The sequence below is a fragment of the Coturnix japonica genome, chromosome W, assembly GCF_054131305.1.
Source record: "Coturnix japonica strain WE chromosome W, WE-NBRP24, whole genome shotgun sequence".
In the NCBI taxonomy this organism is placed as follows: domain Eukaryota; kingdom Metazoa; phylum Chordata; class Aves; order Galliformes; family Phasianidae; genus Coturnix; species Coturnix japonica.
Genome location: NC_140701.1, coordinates 11986253 through 12010761, shown reverse-complemented (window position 1 = coordinate 12010761; position 24509 = coordinate 11986253). Strand labels below are relative to the sequence as shown.

Genomic DNA, 24509 nt, shown 5'->3' with positions numbered 1-24509 from the left:
CAGAAATAAAAAGGTCTCTCTTAGGTATCACTCTTTACCCTTGCAAAAATATGGTTTTCTTACCAAAATAATGTTTTTCATCTCTACAAACAGCATTTTCTAAACGTAAAGGTGGTTTTCATCTTCAAAAGAAATCGATTTCTCTACAAAATTATCGCTTGTAGCCATATATGACACATTGTTTCCAGAATAACTCTTTTCATCTAAAAAAGAATGACATTTCCAACAGAAATATCGATTTCTGACAAATTTTAGAAGTAGGTCACATGAATATCGACACTTATCCCAGAAATGAAAAGTACACTCTTAGGTATCGCTCTTCATCCTTGCAAAACTATGGTTTTCTTCCCAAACTAATGCTTTTTATCCCTACAAATAGCAATTTCTCCCTAAATTACTGGTTTTCATCCCCAAAAGAGGACACAATCTCTTTAAAACGATGCTTTGTAACAAATTATGACTCATTGATTCCAGAATATCTGTCTTCCCCTACAAAATAATGGCATTAACATAAGAATTATCCATTTCAGACAAATTTCCGATGTATTTGACACTAATATCAATACTTACACCAGAAAAAAAGGTGTTCTCTCTCAGGTATCACTCTTGAATCTTGCCAAAAATTCTTTTTCTTACCAATACAAAGCTTTTCATCATTACAAGTAGCATTTTCTACCCAAAAAAGTGGTTTTCATCCCCAATAGAAATCGTTTTCTCTACAAATGGTCCCTTGTAGCAACATATGAAACACTGTTATTGGAATACCTCTTTCCCTCTTCAAAATAAGGACATTTCCAACAGAAATATCGATTTCTGACAAATTTTAGAAGAATGTCACACAAATATCAGTACCTATCCCGGAAATAAAAGTTCTCTCCTAAGAATCATTCTTTATCCTTGCAAGGACATGGTTTTCTCACCAAAATAATGCTTTTTATCCCTTTAAAATAGCATTGTTTCCCAGAAATACTGGTTTTCATCCCCAAAAGAAGACATTTTCTCTACAAAATGAAGCTTGGTAGCAAAATATGACACATTGTTTCCTCAATACCTTTTCTCTTCTACAAATTGAGGACGTTAATAACAGAAATACCTTTTCTCCTCTACAAAATAAGGACATTTCCAACAGATATATCCTTTTCTGACAGATTTTAGAAAAAATTCACAGGAATATCAATATTTATACCAGAAATAAAAAGGTCTCTCTTAGGTATCACTCTTTACCCTTGCAAAAATATGGTTTTCTTACCAAAATAATGTTTTTCATCTCTACAAACAGCATTTTCTAAACGTAAAGGTGGTTTTCATCTTCAAAAGAAATCGATTTCTCTACAAAATTATCGCTTGTAGCCATATATGAGACATTGTTTCCAGAATAACTCTTTTCATCTAAAAAAGAATGACATTTCCAACAGAAATATCGATTTCTGACAAAGTTTAGAAGTAGGTCACATGAATATCGACACTTATCCCAGAAATGAAAAGTACACTCTTAGGTATCACTCTTCATCCTTGCAAAACTATGGTTTTCTTCCCAAACTAATGCTTTTCATCCCTACAAATAGCAATTTCTCCCTAAATTACTGGTTTTCATCCCCAAAAGAAGACACATTCTCTTTAAAACGATGCTTTGTAACAAATTATGACTCATTGATTCCAGAATATCTGTCTTCCCCTACAAAATAATGACATTAACATAAGAATTATCCATTTCAGACAAATTTCCGATGTATTTCACACTAATATCAATACTTACACCAGAAAAAAAGGTGTTCTCTCTCAGGTATCACTCTTGAATCTTGCCAAAAATTCTTTTTCTTACCAATACAAAGCTTTTCATCATTACAAGTAGCATTTTCTACCCAAAAAAGTGGTTTTCATCCCCAATAGAAATCGTTTTCTCTACAAATGGTCCCTTGTAGCAACATATGAAACACTGTTATTGGAATACCTCTTTCCCTCTTCAAAATAAGGACATTTCCAACAGAAATATCGATTTCTGACAAATTTTAGAAGAATGTCACACAAATATCAGTACCTATCCCGGAAATAAAAGTTCTCTCCTAAGAATCATTCTTTATCCTTGCAAGGACATGGTTTTCTCACCAAAATAATGCTTTTTATCCCTTTAAAATAGCGTTGTTTCCCAGAAATACTGGTTTTCATCCCCAAAAGAAGACATTTTCTCTACAAAATGAAGCTTGGTAGCAAAATATGACACATTGTTTCCTCAATACCTTTTCTCTTCTACAAATTGAGGACGTTACTAACGGAAATACCTTTTCTCCTCTACAAAATAAGGACATTTCCAACAGATATATACTTTTCTGACAGATTTTAGAAAAATTTCACAGGAATATCAATACTTATACCAGAAATAAAAAGGTCTCTCTTAGGTATCACTCTTTACCCTTGCAAAAATATGGTTTTCTTACCAAAATAATGTTTTTCATCTCTACAAACAGCATTTTCTAAACGTAAAGGTGGTTTTCATCTTCAAAAGAAATCGATTTCTCTACAAAATTATCGTTTGTAGCTATATATGACACATTGTTTCCAGAATAACTCTTTTGTTAAAAAAAAAAAATGACATTTCCAACAGAAATATCGATTTCTGACAAATTTTAGAAGTAGGTCACATGAATATCGACACTTATCCCAGAAATGAAAAGTACACTCTTAGGTATCGCTCTTCATCCTTGCAAAACTATGGTTTTCTTCCCAAACTAATGCTTTTCATCCCTACAAATAGCAATTTCTCCCTAAATTACTGGTTTTCATCCCCAAAAGAAGACACATTCTCTTTAAAACGATGCTTTGTAACAAATTATGACTCATTGATTCCAGAATATCTGTCTTCCCCTACAAAATAATGACATTAACATAAGAATTAGCCATTTCAGACAAATTTCCGATGTATTTCACACTAATATCAATACTTACACCAGAAAAAAAGGTGTTCTCTCTCAGGTATCACTCTTGAATCTTGCCAAAAATTCTTTTTCTTACCAATACAAAGCTTTTCATCATTACAAGTAGCATTTTCTACCCAAAAAAGTGGTTTTCATCCCCAATAGAAATCGTTTTCTCTACAAATGGTCCCTTGTAGCAACATATGAAACACTGTTATTGGAATACCTCTTTCCCTCTTCAAAATAAGGACATTTCCAACAGAAATATCGATTTCTGACAAATTTTAGAAGAATGTCACACAAATATCAGTACCTATCCCGGAAATAAAAGTTCTCTCCTAAGAATCATTCTTTATCCTTGCAAGGACATGGTTTTCTCACCAAAATAATGCTTTTTATCCCTTTAAAATAGCGTTGTTTCCCAGAAATACTGGTTTTCATCCCCAAAAGAAGACATTTTCTCTACAAAATGAAGCTTGGTAGCAAAATATGACACATTGTTTCCTCAATACCTTTTCTCTTCTACAAATTGAGGACGTTAATAACAGAAATACCTTTTCTCCTCTACAAAATAAGGACATTTCCAACAGATATATCCTTTTCTGACAGATTTTAGAAAAAATTCACAGGAATATCAATATTTATACCAGAAATAAAAAGGTCTCTCTTAGGTATCACTCTTTACCCTTGCAAAAATATGGTTTTCTTACCAAAATAATGTTTTTCATCTCTACAAACAGCATTTTCTAAACGTAAAGGTGGTTTTCATCTTCAAAAGAAATCGATTTCTCTACAAAATTATCGCTTGTAGCCATATATGAGACATTGTTTCCAGAATAACTCTTTTCATCTAAAAAAGAATGACATTTCCAACAGAAATATCGATTTCTGACAAATTTTAGAAGTAGGTCACATGAATATCGACACTTATCCCAGAAATGAAAAGTACACTCTTAGGTATCACTCTTCATCCTTGCAAAACTATGGTTTTCTTCCCAAACTAATGCTTTTCATCCCTACAAATAGCAATTTCTCCCTAAATTACTGGTTTTCATCCCCAAAAGAAGACACATTCTCTTTAAAACGATGCTTTGTAACAAATTATGACTCATTGATTCCAGAATATCTGTCTTCCCCTACAAAATAATGACATTAACATAAGAATTATCCATTTCAGACAAATTTCCGATGTATTTCACACTAATATCAATACTTACACCAGAAAAAAAGGTGTTCTCTCTCAGGTATCACTCTTGAATCTTGCCAAAAATTCTTTTTCTTACCAATACAAAGCTTTTCATCATTACAAGTAGCATTTTCTACCCAAAAAAGTGGTTTTCATCCCCAATAGAAATCGTTTTCTCTACAAATGGTCCCTTGTAGCAACATATGAAACACTGTTATTGGAATACCTCTTTCCCTCTTCAAAATAAGGACATTTCCAACAGAAATATCAATTTCTGACAAATTTTAGAAGAATGTCACACAAATATCAGTACCTATCCCGGAAATAAAAGTTCTCTCCTAAGAATCATTCTTTATCCTTGCAAGGACATGGTTTTCTCACCAAAATAATGCTTTTTATCCCTTTAAAATAGCATTGTTTCCCAGAAATACTGGTTTTCATCCCCAAAAGAAGACATTTTCTCTACAAAATGAAGCTTGGTAGCAAAATATGACACATTGTTTCCTCAATACCTTTTCTCTTCTACAAATTGAGGACGTTACTAACGGAAATACCTTTTCTCCTCTACAAAATAAGGACATTTCCAACAGATATATCCTTTTCTGACAGATTTTAGAAAAAATTCACAGGAATATCAATACTTATACCAGAAATAAAAAGGTCTCTCTTAGGTATCACTCTTTACCCTTGCAAAAATATGGTTTTCTGTTACCAGTGGTCCCTTTCACGCCAGGATTCAAGGGTTAAGCCTCCGCGAATCCGGCCTCCTCCAGCCGGGGCCCATTTAACTACACGTTCACACCAATATGGTGAATAGCTAAATGGCGTTTTATTGTGTGTGTTAGCGGTTTAAATAAGCCGCTATCTACTTCGTCTACACCCCTTCTACATATGCATAACTCCTTCTACATATGCATAACCGAGCAGGGGAGGGCCTATTGCGTTACATCCTGAGTGTTCGTGCACGCCTAATGCAACATTTCCCCCCCCCCATGCTTAACAAAACCATGCCCCGTTACAACGCAAGCGCCGATCCTAATCCTAATATATAAAAGTGTTAGTCCTCATACAATTTAAACTTTGTTACATATTAACTATAAAGTGAGGTATACAGGTTACAAAACATGCAGAGAAAAGTGGTGCAATGTCTAACAATGTTAGTGGTGTTCTAATCAGTATGTCCAAGGCATCTTTTGTTATATTATACAGTTCATCCTTCTGCGCAAAGCTTCTTGTATATCCGCTGGAACTCCATTCTCTCATTAAGCACTCTTTCCATCGTAAGTTGTAAGCAACCCTTCAAAGTCCTTGCACTTGTGCCCTTGAGCCAGCAGCAGGAAATCTATTGCAGCTCTATTCTGTAAAACAGTATGCCTGAAAAAAGGTTCTCAGCTTTCGATTAGTTTTCCGTTTCTCCCAGACCGCCCTTTTGGGTGATGACTGCATCAGGTTTTATTCTTCTTGACGGGACCCATAAAATTTTTCCTGATTCTCTATCCTTTACTTTGGCATAACCTCTTCGTTCAAAGTGATTGATTGCATAATGTGCTATGCCAATACATCCACCTGCTGGGCTACCGGGATCCTACCTCTGTGACCTTCCCCCTCCCCAGGGGCACGTATCTTGTCCTTCAGGAGATGGTTGGCCCTTTCCACAATTGCTTGCCCCTGGGAATTCCCAGGGATTCCTGTCGAGTGAGATATTCCCCAATGCTCAAGCCATTCTTGAGTAGATTGCGAGATGAAGTACAAGCCATTGTCTGTCTTGATGTTGCGGCACACCAAGGACCACGATGGCAGTGACCCAGTGTTGCTGAGCTGCAGGGGACTTAAATGTTAACATAATCATCACTCAATCAAAACCTTGACTGACAATGCACTAAACATAAGGTTACATGTAAGGTCATAATTTTTTGAGTTGACATATACACACTGATTCCAGCATTCATTTTAGACAATTCTATAAATGGAAATTTCTAAGCTAATGTATTATTACTTAACAAACCACTATATTAGATACAATACAAACTATTCAGAAAAGTTATTTAGAGCTACAGTTACTTATTCCTATTGTTTGTTACTTGCTTTACCCTTAGCTTCCTTTCTTTATTTAATTGGTAAGCTTTTTCTTGTTGACCTACTCCTACTATAGTTACAAAAATCATCTATGGGTAGTAATTCTTGGTGCAGTACAGAGTGAGATGCACCTGTATCTGCCAGAAAACAAATATCTTCGCACTGCTGTGTGCACACTGCATTCAGCCCACTAGGGGCAAAACTCATTCTTGGATCTTCAGGACCTGCTCTAGTACAGCTGCCACCGTTCCTCCCAACTCCACCACCACAATTCCCCCTCCATACAATTTCCAAGCTCCATCAACAAATTTGTCCAAGTCCTCTACCCTAGTTCCCTAAATGAGTATATTATTGGGAGAAAATGAAGACATTCTTGCTGGGACTAGCAAGAGACCTTCAGAGGTGCAAACAGGTCTGCAGACAAAGAGGCAGAAAACCAAAAGATTGTAACAATTCCTGCCAGACAGACCATTTTGGCATGATCAGGGACGTCCAGCTTGTGCACCTGGCATGGGTGTGAGCAGATACTATAAAGACCATTGGCAAGACCCGCCAAAACTGAGGCGGTTTGGAGTGAGTGGCAAGAAACCATGGGTTCATGTATGACCAAAGCTCAATCAGCTGAGCTGTCTGTGTTACTCTGAATGCAATTGGTGCTGCATTCTTATCCCTGTCTCGGGCCTCTACTACCCACACCAAATTATCACTTACTTTGTCTGTAATTCGGGTCCCAGCAGGGGTAGTGATTCACACTAAACTAGGGGCAGTTGCACTCCCAATGTTTTGCTTTTGTCCCCATTCGGAAGTAACGATTTGTTTACTTTCACAAGCCGCGGAGGAGGGGGGTAGGCAGTGAGGGGGGGCAGTGCGGGGGTTTGCGTTCTCTTGCTGGCACTTAAACTTCTCTGGCTAGAGCAGGTCACATTCGATATTTTAACTCACTGTTCTTCTGTAGCCCTTTTCCTGTTTTTTGTTTTTCACAATTCCACTATTCGTACCCTCAATTACAGTTGCACATAACATTAATAATTCCACTTCCATATAGCATTCATGTTTACACATCCCTATAACATTAAGATTTTCATATACCATTTGCATTTAACAATCACAAAGACAGTGACAATAACCAATACAGTTTATCCTAAGCATTCTTGCTCTCCTCCAAGTTATCAGCAGGAATGGGCCTTCCCATTAACCTGATTCCAAATTCTTTAATATTATCATATTTTTTCCATGACTTTTCACTCTTTCCTTGTTAACTGAAATGAAGTGAGGGCTACAGGTTGTTGCCCATCATCACATCCTTGATTTAAAAGTTCAATACATATGTCATTTTAACAAGCCTTCCTGCTGGAAGTGCTATCTCTATTCCCTCTTTTTTTTTTTTTTTTTTTTTTTTTTTTTTTTTTTTTGCTTAAGTAGCATAGTTTTAAGGATGATTATTGTCCACTGATACCATTGGGCTGGAACTGACACTGAAAAACATCAGTGCAAAGGTCTTTATGATAGATTTCTTTTGTAACCACAACTAACAGATATTAGATAGGTCCCTTGGCTCATTTCATTTGGAAACACTATGGAGGAGTTACATGTAAATCATAATCAGTTTGACAAAAAGAGGTGAAAGAAAGGAATGATTATCACTGTGAAGGAAGTACCAGAAATCCAGGATGACCTGAAAAAAGGTCTGCAAATATTTCTAGGTTTTTCAAAAGCAGTAAACTTCTTGGAGAAGCACAGACGTCAAAAAATTACTTTCTCACTTCCCCAAGAGGTGCACACACAAAACTTTCCAAATTCCAAGATACGTTACAAGTTACTTAAACCACCAATCTTCAAGCCATAACCAAATTGTGTAGTTTTAACACATCCAAGGACTGATATCAATCGCAATCCACAACCACAACAAACAAAAGCATAGATGAAAAAGGACTTCTCAAAGTTGTTAACAGCAGTTTAACCGACTCCGACTGCCGTGGGTCTCTCATCAGCTGGTCTTGTTTCAGCTTCAGAGACTCCACTCGAGCCCAGGGCCCCCTGACCGGACCCCCAATTAACGACAAGAAGGAATGCCTCCCTTATCTTTGACCAATCCGTGACTTGGTCGCTCTTCTTCTCCCTTCCCCCTCCTCCCAGGTAGAGGCGGACGAGCAGCCCACCCTCCTGGGGAAGGGTTATGATGACTAGGAACGCCTCCGCCTCCGCCCCCGCTGATGTGGATTGGCTTCTATCTTGGTAACACCTATCCACCCAGCCCCCCGGGGCGGAGCCACACCCACAACCCATCCCATCTCGAGGAAGGGACCCATCCTCTCGCCCCTGCTCACTCCCCTTCCCCACCCCCAAGGATGGGCGAAGGAACGCAGGTTGCTTTGGATACCGTGATGGGGCCTCCGAGGAAGGCTTCTGCTGGTCAAGAGATAAGGATGTGGAATGTGTGGAATGCTGCTGCACAGGGCCATCTGGTTGTTGTTCAGCCGGAGTGATGGCTGCGGTCGGGATGGCTCGCGCCACCTTGTCTTTGTCTTTCAAATCCTCACATCTGCAAGAGAAAAAGCCTCCCGACCCAATTCCCAAAGCAGCCCCAAGCCGAGCATCAGTCTTCCCTTCTTTCCAAGCCGCTTTCAGCGCCCCAAGCACCAACCCCCCCGTTTTGAGCTCAGCATCTTTCTGCTCATTCATTGTGCGTTCACAGAGCGAAAAAGTTAAAGAGTCCCACTTATTGTGGTCCAAAATCTCCCAAGGAGAGGAAAGCTCTCTCTCCTTTTCTAGGCATCTAATGACGGCCGCGATGTCCTTCTTAGAAGGAACACGCTTGCCACCATGGTCTTTACAAAATTGAAGCAATACCTTTACGACTTGCTCCATAGTCGATCCGAGACGAAGAAGTTCGCTCGGCCCCGAAACCACGGTCCTACCGCCGGTAGCCTGCCGCCGACCTCACAGACTCTCTCAATCCGACGGGCATGCAGAGGATGTCCAACGCCTTGAATCCTAACGGCCTCACACGGGGCACCACTTGTTACCAGTGGTCCCTTTCACGCCAGGATTCAAGGGTTAAGCCTCCGCGAATCCGGCCTCCTCCAGCCGGGGCCCATTTAACTACACGTTCACACCAATATGGTGAATAGCTAAATGGCGTTTTATTGTGTGTGTTAGCGGTTTAAATAAGCCGCTATCTACTTCGTCTACACCCCTTCTACATATGCATAACTCCTTCTACATATGCATAACCGAGCAGGGGAGGGCCTATTGCGTTACATCCCGAGTGTTCGTGCACGCCTAATGCAACAGTTTTCTTACCAAAATAATGTTTTTCATCTCTACAAACAGCATTTTCTAAACGTAAAGGTGGTTTTCATCTTCAAAAGAAATCGATTTCTCTACAAAATTATCGCTTGTAGCCATATATGACACATTGTTTCCAGAATAACTCTTTTCATCTAAAAAAGAATGACATTTCCAACAGAAATATCGATTTCTGACAAATTTTAGAAGTAGGTCACATGAATATCGACACTTATCCCAGAAATGAAAAGTACACTCTTAGGTATCACTCTTCATCCTTGCAAAACTATGGTTTTCTTCCCAAACTAATGCTTTTCATCCCTACAAATAGCAATTTCTCCCTAAATTACTGGTTTTCATCCCCAAAAGAAGACACATTCTCTTTAAAACGATGCTTTGTAACAAATTATGACTCATTGATTCCAGAATATCTGTCTTCCCCTACAAAATAATGACATTAACATAAGAATTATCCATTTCAGACAAATTTCCGATGTATTTCACACTAATATCAATACTTACACCAGAAAAAACGGTGTTCTCTCTCAGGTATCACTCTTGAATCTTGCCAAAAATTCTTTTTCTTACCAATACAAAGCTTTTCATCATTACAAGTAGCATTTTCTACCCAAAAAAGTGGTTTTCATCCCCAATAGAAATCGTTTTCTCTACAAATGGTCCCTTGTAGCAACATATGAAACACTGTTATTGGAATACCTCTTTCCCTCTTCAAAATAAGGACATTTCCAACAGAAATATCAATTTCTGACAAATTATAGAAGAATGTCACACAAATATCAGTACCTATCCCGGAAATAAAAGTTCTCTCCTAAGAATCATTCTTTATTCTTGCAAGGACATGGTTTTCTCACCAAAATAATGCTTTTTATCCCTTTAAAATAGCGTTGTTTCCCAGAAATACTTGTTTTCATTTCTAAAAGAAGACATTTTCTCTACAAAATGAAGCTTGGTAGCAAAATATGACACACTGTTTCCACAATACCTTTTCTCTTCTACAAATTGAGGACGTTACTAACGGAAATACCTTTTCTCCTCTACAAAATAAGGACATTTCCAACAGATATATCCTTTTCTGACAGATTTTAGAAAAAATTCACAGGAATATCAATATTTATACCAGAAATAAAAAGGTCTCTCTTAGGTATCACTCTTTACCCTTGCAAAAATATGGTTTTCTTACCAAAATAATGTTTTTCATATCTACAAACAGCATTTTCTAAACGTAAAGGTGGTTTTCATCTTCAAAAGAAATCGATTTCTCTACAAAATTATCGTTTGTAGCCATATATGACACACTGTTTCCAGAATAACTCTTTTCATCTAAAAAAGAATGACTTTTCCAACAGAAATATCGATTTCTGACAAATTTTAGAAGTAGGTCACATGAATATCGACACTTATCCCAGAAATGAAAAGTACACTCTTAGGTATCACTCTTCATCCTTGCAAAACTATGGTTTTCTTCCCAAACTAATGCTTTTCATCCCTACAAATAGCAATTTCTCCCTAAATTACTGGTTTTCATCCCCAAAAGAAGACACATTCTCTTTAAAACGATGCTTTGTAACAAATTATGACTCATTGATTCCAGAATATCTGTCTTCCCCTACAAAATAATGACATTAACATAAGAATTATCCATTTCAGACAAATTTCCGATGTATTTCACACTAATATCAATACTTACACCAGAAAAAAATGTGTTCTCTCTCAGGTATCACTCTTGAATCTTGCCAAAAATTCTTTTTCTTACCAATACAAAGCTTTTCATCATTACAAGTAGCATTTTCTACCCAAAAAAGTGGTTTTCATCCCCAATAGAAATCGTTTTCTCTACAGATGGTCCCTTGTAGCAACATATGAAACACTGTTATTGGAATACCTCTTTCCCTCTTCAAAATAAGGACATTTCCAACAGAAATATCAATTTCTGACAAATTTTAGAAGAATGTCACACAAATATCAGTACCTATCCCGGAAATAAAAGTTCTCTCCTAAGAATCATTCTTTATTCTTGCAAGGACATGGTTTTCTCACCAAAATAATGCTTTTTATCCCTTTAAAATAGCGTTGTTTCCCAGAAATACTTGTTTTCTTCCCCAAAAGAAGACATTTTCTCCTCAAAATGAAGCTTGGTAGCAAAATATGACACATTGTTTCCAGAATACCTTTTCTCTTCTACAAATTGAGGACGTTACTAACGGAAATACCTTTTCTCCTCTACAAAATAAGGACATTTCCAACAGATATATCCTTTTCTGACAGATTTTAGAAAAATTTCACAGGAATATCAATACTTATACCAGAAATAAAAAGGTCTCTCTTAGGTATCACTCTTTACCCTTGCAGAAATATGGTTTTCTTACCAAAATAATGTTTTTCATCTCTACAAACAGCATTTTCTAAACGTAAAGGTGGTTTTCATCTTCAAAAGAAATCAATTTCTCTACAAAATTATCGCTTGTAGCCATATATGACACATTGTTTCCAGAATAACTCTTTTCATCTAAAAAAGAATGACATTTCCAACAGAAATATCGATTTCTGACAAATTTTAGAAGTAGGTCACATGAATATCGACACTTATCCCAGAAATGAAAAGTACACTCTTAGGTATCGCTCTTCATCCTTGCAAAACTATGGTTTTCTTCCCAAACTAATGCTTTTTATTCCTACAAATAGCAATTTCTCCCTAAATTACTGGTTTTCATCCCCAAAAGAAGACACATTCTCTTTAAAACGATGCTTTGTAACAAATTATGACTCATTGATTCCAGAATATCTGTCTTCCCCTACAAAATAATGACATTAACATAAGAATTATCCATTTCAGACAAATTTCCGATGTATTTCACACTAATATCAATACTTACACCAGAAAAAAATGTGTTCTCTCTCAGGTATCACTCTTGAATCTTGCCAAAAATTCTTTTTCTTACCAATACAAAGCTTTTCATCATTACAAGTAGCATTTTCTACCCAAAAAAGTGGTTTTCATCCCCAATAGAAATCGTTTTCTCTACAAATGGTCCCTTGTAGCAACATATGAAAAACTGTTATTGGAATACGTCTTTCCCTCTTCAAAATAAGGACATTTCCAACAGAAATATCGATTTCTGACAAATTTTAGAAGAATGTCACACAAATATCAGTACCTATCCCGGAAATAAAAGTTCTCTCCTAAGAATCATTCTTTATCCTTGCAAGGACATGGTTTTCTCACCAAAATAATGCTTTTTATCCCTTTAAAATAGCGTTGTTTCCCAGAAATACTTGTTTTCATCCCCAAAAGAAGACATTTTCTCCTCAAAATGAAGCTTGGTAGCAAAATATGACACATTGTTTCCAGAATACCTTTTCTCTTCTACAAATTGAGGACGTTACTAACGGAAATACCTTTTCTCCTCTACAAAATAAGGACATTTCCAACAGATATATCCTTTTCTGACAGATTTTAGAAAAATTTCACAGGAATATCAATACTTATACCAGAAATAAAAAGGTCTCTCTTAGGTATCACTCTTTACCCTTGCAGAAATATGGTTTTCTTACCAAAATAATGTTTTTCATCTCTACAAACAGCATTTTCTAAACGTAAAGGTGGTTTTCATCTTCAAAAGAAATCGATTTCTCTACAAAATTATCGCTTGTAGCCATATATGACACATTGTTTCCAGAATAACTCTTTTCATCTAAAAAAGAATGACATTTCCAACAGAAATATCGATTTCTGACAAATTTTAGAAGTAGGTCACATGAATATCGACACTTATCCCAGAAATGAAAAGTACACTCTTAGGTATCACTCTTCATCCTTGCAAAACTATGGTTTTCTTCCCAAACTAATGCTTTTCATCCCTACAAATAGCAATTTCTCCCTAAATTACTGGTTTTCATCCCCAAAAGAAGACACATTCTCTTTAAAACGATGCTTTGTAACAAATTATGACTCATTGATTCCAGAATATCTGTCTTCCCCTACAAAATAATGACATTAACATAAGAATTATCCATTTCAGACAAATTTCCGATGTATTTCACACTAATATCAATACTTACACCAGAAAAAACGGTGTTCTCTCTCAGGTATCACTCTTGAATCTTGCCAAAAATTCTTTTTCTTACCAATACAAAGCTTTTCATCATTACAAGTAGCATTTTCTACCCAAAAAAGTGGTTTTCATCCCCAATAGAAATCGTTTTCTCTACAAATGGTCCCTTGTAGCAACATATGAAACACTGTTATTGGAATACCTCTTTCCCTCTTCAAAATAAGGACATTTCCAACAGAAATATCAATTTCTGACAAATTATAGAAGAATGTCACACAAATATCAGTACCTATCCCGGAAATAAAAGTTCTCTCCTAAGAATCATTCTTTATTCTTGCAAGGACATGGTTTTCTCACCAAAATAATGCTTTTTATCCCTTTAAAATAGCGTTGTTTCCCAGAAATACTTGTTTTCATTTCTAAAAGAAGACATTTTCTCTACAAAATGAAGCTTGGTAGCAAAATATGACACACTGTTTCCACAATACCTTTTCTCTTCTACAAATTGAGGACGTTACTAACGGAAATACCTTTTCTCCTCTACAAAATAAGGACATTTCCAACAGATATATCCTTTTCTGACAGATTTTAGAAAAAATTCACAGGAATATCAATATTTATACCAGAAATAAAAAGGTCTCTCTTAGGTATCACTCTTTACCCTTGCAAAAATATGGTTTTCTTACCAAAATAATGTTTTTCATATCTACAAACAGCATTTTCTAAACGTAAAGGTGGTTTTCATCTTCAAAAGAAATCGATTTCTCTACAAAATTATCGTTTGTAGCCATATATGACACACTGTTTCCAGAATAACTCTTTTCATCTAAAAAAGAATGACTTTTCCAACAGAAATATCGATTTCTGACAAATTTTAGAAGTAGGTCACATGAATATCGACACTTATCCCAGAAATGAAAAGTACACTCTTAGGTATCACTCTTCATCCTTGCAAAACTATGGTTTTCTTCCCAAACTAATGCTTTTCATCCCTACAAATAGCAATTTCTCCCTAAATTACTGGTTTTCATCCCCAAAAGAAGACACATTCTCTTTAAAACGATGCTTTGTAACAAATTATGACTCATTGATTCCAGAATATCTGTCTTCCCCTACAAAATAATGACATTAACATAAGAATTATCCATTTCAGACAAATTTCCGATGTATTTCACACTAATATCAATACTTACACCAGAAAAAAATGTGTTCTCTCTCAGGTATCACTCTTGAATCTTGCCAAAAATTCTTTTTCTTACCAATACAAAGCTTTTCATCATTACAAGTAGCATTTTCTACCCAAAAAAGTGGTTTTCATCCCCAATAGAAATCGTTTTCTCTACAGATGGTCCCTTGTAGCAACATATGAAACACTGTTATTGGAATACCTCTTTCCCTCTTCAAAATAAGGACATTTCCAACAGAAATATCAATTTCTGACAAATTTTAGAAGAATGTCACACAAATATCAGTACCTATCCCGGAAATAAAAGTTCTCTCCTAAGAATCATTCTTTATTCTTGCAAGGACATGGTTTTCTCACCAAAATAATGCTTTTTATCCCTTTAAAATAGCGTTGTTTCCCAGAAATACTTGTTTTCTTCCCCAAAAGAAGACATTTTCTCCTCAAAATGAAGCTTGGTAGCAAAATATGACACATTGTTTCCAGAATACCTTTTCTCTTCTACAAATTGAGGACGTTACTAACGGAAATACCTTTTCTCCTCTACAAAATAAGGACATTTCCAACAGATATATCCTTTTCTGACAGATTTTAGAAAAATTTCACAGGAATATCAATACTTATACCAGAAATAAAAAGGTCTCTCTTAGGTATCACTCTTTACCCTTGCAGAAATATGGTTTTCTTACCAAAATAATGTTTTTCATCTCTACAAACAGCATTTTCTAAACGTAAAGGTGGTTTTCATCTTCAAAAGAAATCAATTTCTCTACAAAATTATCGCTTGTAGCCATATATGACACATTGTTTCCAGAATAACTCTTTTCATCTAAAAAAGAATGACATTTCCAACAGAAATATCGATTTCTGACAAATTTTAGAAGTAGGTCACATGAATATCGACACTTATCCCAGAAATGAAAAGTACACTCTTAGGTATCGCTCTTCATCCTTGCAAAACTATGGTTTTCTTCCCAAACTAATGCTTTTTATTCCTACAAATAGCAATTTCTCCCTAAATTACTGGTTTTCATCCCCAAAAGAAGACACATTCTCTTTAAAACGATGCTTTGTAACAAATTATGACTCATTGATTCCAGAATATCTGTCTTCCCCTACAAAATAATGACATTAACATAAGAATTATCCATTTCAGACAAATTTCCGATGTATTTCACACTAATATCAATACTTACACCAGAAAAAAATGTGTTCTCTCTCAGGTATCACTCTTGAATCTTGCCAAAAATTCTTTTTCTTACCAATACAAAGCTTTTCATCATTACAAGTAGCATTTTCTACCCAAAAAAGTGGTTTTCATCCCCAATAGAAATCGTTTTCTCTACAAATGGTCCCTTGTAGCAACATATGAAAAACTGTTATTGGAATACGTCTTTCCCTCTTCAAAATAAGGACATTTCCAACAGAAATATCGATTTCTGACAAATTTTAGAAGAATGTCACACAAATATCAGTACCTATCCCGGAAATAAAAGTTCTCTCCTAAGAATCATTCTTTATCCTTGCAAGGACATGGTTTTCTCACCAAAATAATGCTTTTTATCCCTTTAAAATAGCGTTGTTTCCCAGAAATACTTGTTTTCATCCCCAAAAGAAGACATTTTCTCCTCAAAATGAAGCTTGGTAGCAAAATATGACACATTGTTTCCAGAATACCTTTTCTCTTCTACAAATTGAGGACGTTACTAACGGAAATACCTTTTCTCCTCTACAAAATAAGGACATTTCCAACAGATATATCCTTTTCTGACAGATTTTAGAAAAATTTCACAGGAATATCAATACTTATACCAGAAATAAAAAGGTCTCTCTTAGGTATCACTCTTTACCCTTGCAGAAATATGGTTTTCTTACCAAAATAATGTTTTTCATCTCTACAAACAGCATTTTCTAAACGTAAAGGTGGTTTTCATCTTCAAAAGAAATCGATTTCTCTACAAAATTATCGCTTGTAGCCATATATGACACATTGTTTCCAGAATAACTCTTTTCATCTAAAAAAGAATGACATTTCCAACAGAAATATCGATTTCTGACAAATTTTAGAAGTAGGTCACATGAATATCGACACTTATCCCAGAAATGAAAAGTACACTCTTAGGTATCGCTCTTCATCCTTGCAAAACTATGGTTTTCTTCCCAAACTAATGCTTTTCATCCCTACAAATAGCAATTTCTCCCTAAATTACTGGTTTTCATCCCCAAAAGAAGACACAATCTCTTTAAAACGATGCTTTGTAACAAATTATGACTCATTGATTCCAGAATATCTGTCTTCCCCTACAAAATAATGACATTAACATAAGAATTATCCATTTCAGACAAATTTCCGATGTATTTCACACTAATATCAATACTTACACCAGAAAAAAATGTGTTCTCTCTCAGGTATCACTCTTGAGTCTTGCCAAAAATTCTTTTTCTTACCAATACAAAGCTTTTCATCATTACAAGTAGCATTTTCTACCCAAAAAAGTGGTTTTCATCCCCAATAGAAATCGTTTTCTCTACAAATGGTCCCTTGTAGCAACATATGAAACACTGTTATTGGAATACCTCTTTCCCTCTTCAAAATAAGGACATTTCCAACAGAAATATCGATTTCTGACAAATTTTAGAAGAATGTCACACAAATATCAGTACCTATCCCGGAAATAAAAGTTCTCTCCTAAGAATCATTCTTTATCCTTGCAAGGACATGGTTTTCTCACCAAAATAATGCTTTTTATCCCTTTAAAATAGCGTTGTTTCCCAGAAATACTTGTTTTCATTTCTAAAAGAAGACATTTTCTCTACAAAATGAAGCTTGGTAGCAAAATATGACACATTGTTTCCAGAATACCTTTTCTCTTCTACAAATTGAGGACGTTACTAACGGAAATACCTTTTCTCCTCTACAAAATAAGGACATTTCCAACAGATATATCCTTTTCTGACAGATTTTAGAAAAATTTCACAGGAATATCAATACTTATACCAGAAATAAAAAGGTCTCTCTTAGGTATCACTCTTTACCCTTGCAGAAATATGGTTTTCTTACCAAAATAATGTTTTTCATCTCTACAAACAGCATTTTCTAAACGTAAAGGTGGTTTTCATCTTCAAAAGAAATCGATTTCTCTACAAAATTATCGCTTGTAGCCATATATGACACATTGTTTCCAGAATAACTCTTTTCATCTAAAAAAGAATGACATTTCCAACAGAAATATCGATTTCTGACAAATTTTAGAAGTAGGTCACATGAATATCGACACTTATCCCAGAAATGAAAAGTACACTCTTAGGTATCGCTCTTCATCCTTGCAAAACTATGGTTTTCTTCCCAAACTAATGCTTTTTATTCCTACAAATAGCAATTTCTCCCTAAATTACTGGTTTTCATCCCCAAAAGAAGACACATTCTCTTTAAAACGATGCTTTGTAACAAATTATGACTCATTGATTCCAGAATATCTGTCTTCCCCTACAAAATAATGACATTAACATAAGAATTATCCATTTCAGACAAATTTCCGATGTATTTCACACTAATATCAATACTTACACCAGAAAAAAATGTGTTCTCTCTCAGGTATCACTCTTGAATCTTGCCAAAAATTCTTTTTCTTACCAATACAAAGCTTTTCATCATTACAAGTAGCATTTTCTACCCAAAAAAGTGGTTTTCATCCCCAATAGAAATCGTTTTCTCTACAAATGGTCCCTTGTAGCAACATATGAAAAACTGTTATTGGAATACGTCTTTCCCTCTTCAAAATAAGGACATTTCCAACAGAAATATCGATTTCTGACAAATTTTAGAAGAATGTCACACAAATATCAGTACCTATCCCGGAAATAAAAGTTCTCTCCTAAGAATCATTCTTTATCCTTGCAAGGACATGGTTTTCTCACCAAAATAATGCTTTTTATCCCTTTAAAATAGCGTTGTTTCCCAGAAATACTTGTTTTCATCCCCAAAAGAAGACATTTTCTCCTCAAAATGAAGCTTGGTAGCAAAATATGACACATTGTTTCCAGAATACCTTTTCTCTTCTACAAATTGAGGACGTTACTAACGGAAATACCTTTTCTCCTCTACAAAATAAGGACATTTCCAACAGATATATCCTTTTCTGACAGATTTTAGAAAAATTTCACAGGAATATCAATACTTATACCAGAAATAAAAAGGTCTCTCTTAGGTATCACTCTTTACCCTTGCAGAAATATGGTTTTCTTACCAAAATAATGTTTTTCATCTCTACAAACAGCATTTTCTAAACGTAAAGGTGGTTTTCATCTTCAAAAGAAATCGATTTCTCTACAAAATTATCGCTTGTAGCCATATATGACACATTGTTTCCAGAATAACTCTTTTCATCTAAAAAAGAATGACATTTCCAACAGAAATATCGATTTCTGACAAATTTTAGAAGTAGGTCACATGAATATCGACACTTATCCCAGAAATGAAAAGTACACTCTTAGGTATCGCTCTTCATCCTTGCAAAACTATGGTTTTCTTCCCAAACTAATGCTTTTCATCCCTACAAATAGCAATTTCTCCCTAAATTACTGGTTTTCATCCCCAAAAGAAGACACAATCTCTTTAAAACGATGCTTTGTAACAAATTATGACTCATTGATTCCAGAATATCTGTCTTCCCCTACAAAATAATGACATTAACATAAGAATTATCCATTTCAGACAAATTTTCGATGTATTTCACACTAATATCAATACTTACACCAGAAAAAAATGTGTTCTCTCTCAGGTATCACTCTTGAATCTTGCCAAAAATTCTTTTTCTTACCAATACAAAGCTTTTCATCATTACAAGTAGCATTTTCTACCCAAAAAAGTGGTTTTCATCCCCAATAGAAATCGTTTTCTCTACAAATGGTCCCTTGTAGCAACATATGAAACACTGTTATTGGAATACCTCTTTCCCTCTTCAAAATAAGGACATTTCCAACAGAAATATCGATTTCTGACAAATTTTAGAAGAATGTCACACAAATATCAGTACCTATCCCGGAAATAAAAGTTCTCTCCTAAGAATCATTCTTTATCCTTGCAAGGACATGGTTTTCTCACCAAAATAATGCTTTTTATCCCTTTAAAATAGCGTTGTTTCCCAGAAATACTTGTTTTCATCCCCAAAAGAAGACATTTTCTCCTCAAAATGAAGCTTGGTAGCAAAATATGACACATTGTTTCCAGAATACCTTTTCTCTTCTACAAATTGAGGACGTTACTAACGGAAATACCTTTTCTCCTCTACAAAATAAGGACATTTCCAACAGATATGTCCTTTTCTGACAGATTTTAGAAAAAATTCACAGGAATATCAATACTTATACCAGAAATAAAAAGGTCTCTCTTAGGTATCACTCTTTACCCTTGCAGAAATATGGTTTTCTTACCAAAATAATGTTTTTCATCTCTACAAACAGCATTTTCTAAACGTAAAGGTGGTTTTCATCTTCAAAAGAAATCGATTTCTCTACAAAATCATCGTTTGTAGCCATATATGACACACTGTTTCCAGAATAACTCTTTTCATCTAAAAAAGAATGACTTTTCCAACAGAAATATCGATTTCTGACAAATTTTAGAAGTAGGTCACATGAATATCGACACTTATCCCAGAAATGAAAAGTACACTCTTAGGTATCGCTCTTCATCCTTGCAAAACTATGGTTTTCTTCCCAAACTAATGCTTTTCATCCCTACAAATAGCAATTTCTCCCTAAATTACTGGTTTTCATCCCCAAAAGAAGACACATTCTCTTTAAAACGATGCTTTGTAACAAATTATGACTCATTGATTCCAGAATATCTGTCTTCCCCTACAAAATAATGACATTAACATAAGAATTATCCATTTCAGACAAATTTCCGATGTATTTCACACTAATATCAATACTTACACCAGAAAAAAATGTGTTCTCTCTCAGGTATCACTCTTGAATCTTGCCAAAAATTCTTTTTCTTACCAATACAAAGCTTTTCATCATTACAAGTAGCATTTTCTACCCAAAAAAGTGGTTTTCATCCCCAATAGAAATCGTTTTCTCTACAAATGGTCCCTTGTAGCAACATATGAAACACTGTTATTGGAATACCTCTTTCCCTCTTCAAAATAAAGACATTTCCAACAGAAATATCAATTTCTGACAAATTTTAGAAGAATGTCACACAAATATCAGTACCTATCCCGGAAATAAAAGTTCTCTCCTAAGAATCATTCTTTATCCTTGCAAGGACATGGTTTTCTCACCAAAATAATGCTTTTTATCCCTTTTAAATAGCGTTGTTTCCCAGAAATACTTGTTTTCATTTCTAAAAGAAGACATTTTCTCTACAAAATGAAGCTTGGTAGCAAAATATGACACATTGTTTCCTCAATACCTTTTCTCTTCTACAAATTGAAGACGTTACTAACGGAAATACCTTTTCTCCTCTACAAAATAAGGACATTTCCAACAGATATATCCTTTTCTGACAGATTTTAGAAAAAATTCACAGGAATATCAATATTTATACCAGAAATAAAAAGGTCTCTCTTAGGTATCACTCTTTACCCTTGCAAAAATATGGTTTTCTTACCAAAATAATGTTTTTCATATCTACAAACAGCATTTTCTAAACGTAAAGGTGGTTTTCATCTTCAAAAGAAATCGATTTCTCTACAAAATTATCGTTTGTAGCCATATATGACACACTGTTTCCAGAATAACTCTTTTCATCTAAAAAAGAATGACTTTTCCAACAGAAATATCGATTTCTGACAAATTTTAGAAGTAGGTCACATGAATATCGACACTTATCCCAGAAATGAAAAGTACACTCTTAGGTATCGCTCTTCATCCTTGCAAAACTATGGTTTTCTTCCCAAACTAATGCTTTTCATCCCTACAAATAGCAATTTCTCCCTAAATTACTGGTTTTCATCCCCAAAAGAAGACACATTCTCTTTAAAAGGATGCTTTGTAACAAATTATGACTCATTGATTCCAGAATATCTATCTTCCCCTACAAAATAATGACATTAACATAAGAATTATCTATTTCAGACAAATTTCCGATGTATTTCACACTAATATCAATACTTACACCAGAAAAAAAGGTGTTCTCTCTCAGGTATCACTCTTGAATCTTGCCAAAAATTCTTTTTCTTACCAATACAAAGCTTTTCATCATTACAAGTAGCATTTTCTACCCAAAAAAGTGGTTTTCATCCCCAATAGAAATCGTTTTCTCTACAAATGGTCCCTTGTAGCAACATATGAAACACTGTTATTGGAATAACTCTTTCCCTCTTCAAAATAAAGACATTTCCGACAGAAATATCGATTTCTGACAAATTTTAGAAGAATGTCACACAAATATCAGTACCTATCCCGGAAATAAAAGTTCTCTCCTAAGAATCATTCTTTATCCTTGCAAGGACATGGTTTTCTCACCAAAATAATGCTTTTTATCCCTTTAAAATAGCGTTGTTTCCCAGAAATACTTGTTTTCATTTCTAAAAGAAGACATTTTCTCTACAAAATGAAGCTTGGTAGCAAAATATGACACATTGTTTCCTCAATACCTTTTCTCTTCTACAAATTGAGGACGTTACTAACAGAAATACCTTTTCTCCTCTACAAAATAAGGACATTTCCAACAGATATATCCTTTTCTGACAGATTTTAGAAAAAATTCACAGGAATATCAATATTTATACCAGAAATAAAAAGGTCTCTCTTAGGTATCACTCTTTACCCTTGCAAAAATATGGTTTTCTTACCAAAATAATGTTTTTCATATCTACAAACAGCATTTTCTAAACGTAAAGGTGGTTTTCATCTTCAAAAGAAATCGATTTCTCAACAAAATTTTCGTTTGTAGCCATATATGACACACTGTTTCCAGAATAACCCTTTCATCTAAAAAAGAATGACTTTTCCAACAGATATATCGATTTCTGACAAATTTTAGAAGTAGGTCACATGAATATCGACTCTTATCCCAGAAATGAAAAGTACACTCTTAGGTATCGCTCTTCATCCTTGCAAAACTATGGTTTTCTTCCCAAACTAATGCTTTTTATCCCTACAAATAGCAATTTCTCCCTAAATTACTGGTTTTCATCCCCAAAAGAAGACACATTCTCTTTAAAACGATGCTTTGTAACAAATTATGACTCATTGATTCCAGAATATCTGTCTTCCCCTACAAAATAATGACATTAACATAAGAATTATCCATTTCAGACAAATTTCCGATGTATTTCACACTAATATCAATACTTACACCAGAAAAAAATGTGTTCTCTCTCAGGTATCACTCTTGAATCTTGCCAAAAATTCTTTTTCTTACCAATACAAAGCTTTTCATCATTACAAGTAGCATTTTCTACCCAAAAAAGTGGTTTTCATCCCCAATAGAAATCGTTTTCTCTACAAATGGTCCCTTGTAGCAACATATGAAACACTGTTATTGGAATACCTCTTTCCCTCTTCAAAATAAAGACATTTCCAACAGAAATATCAATTTCTGACAAATTTTAGAAGAATGTCACACAAATATCAGTACCTATCCCGGAAATAAAAGTTCTCTCCTAAGAATCATTCTTTATCCTTGCAAGGACATGGTTTTCTCACCAAAATAATGCTTTTTATCCCTTTTAAATAGCGTTGTTTCCCAGAAATACTTGTTTTCATTTCTAAAAGAAGACATTTTCTCTACAAAATGAAGCTTGGTAGCAAAATATGACACATTGTTTCCTCAATACCTTTTCTCTTCTACAAATTGAAGACGTTACTAACGGAAATACCTTTTCTCCTCTACAAAATAAGGACATTTCCAACAGATATATCCTTTTCTGACAGATTTTAGAAAAAATTCACAGGAATATCAATATTTATACCAGAAATAAAAAGGTCTCTCTTAGGTATCACTCTTTACCCTTGCAAAAATATGGTTTTCTTACCAAAATAATGTTTTTCATATCTACAAACAGCATTTTCTAAACGTAAAGGTGGTTTTCATCTTCAAAAGAAATCGATTTCTCTACAAAATTATCGTTTGTAGCCATATATGACACACTGTTTCCAGAATAACTCTTTTCATCTAAAAAAGAATGACTTTTCCAACAGAAATATCGATTTCTGACAAATTTTAGAAGTAGGTCACATGAATATCGACACTTATCCCAGAAATGAAAAGTACACTCTTAGGTATCGCTCTTCATCCTTGCAAAACTATGGTTTTCTTCCCAAACTAATGCTTTTCATCCCTACAAATAGCAATTTCTCCCTAAATTACTGGTTTTCATCCCCAAAAGAAGACACATTCTCTTTAAAAGGATGCTTTGTAACAAATTATGACTCATTGATTCCAGAATATCTATCTTCCCCTACAAAATAATGACATTAACATAAGAATTATCTATTTCAGACAAATTTCCGATGTATTTCACACTAATATCAATACTTACACCAGAAAAAAAGGTGTTCTCTCTCAGGTATCACTCTTGAATCTTGCCAAAAATTCTTTTTCTTACCAATACAAAGCTTTTCATCATTACAAGTAGCATTTTCTACCCAAAAAAGTGGTTTTCATCCCCAATAGAAATCGTTTTCTCTACAAATGGTCCCTTGTAGCAACATATGAAACACTGTTATTGGAATACCTCTTTCCCTCTTCAAAATAAGGACATTTCCAACAGAAATATCGATTTCTGACAAATTTTAGAAGAATGTCACACAAATATCAGTACCTATCCCGGAAA

General features: G+C 34.8%; 1 long non-coding RNA gene across 1 annotated transcript in view; it reads right to left on the bottom strand.

The window, feature by feature from the left end:
* Positions 1-4905: 4905 nt before the first annotated feature.
* The window catches only part of LOC146754516 (uncharacterized), a 375770-nt gene continuing 356166 nt past the window's right edge, over positions 4906-24509 (bottom strand). The window contains exon 2 of the long non-coding RNA XR_014939032.1: positions 4906-6235. This is a non-coding gene — a long non-coding RNA (uncharacterized LOC146754516). The remainder of the gene's footprint in view (positions 6236-24509) is intronic.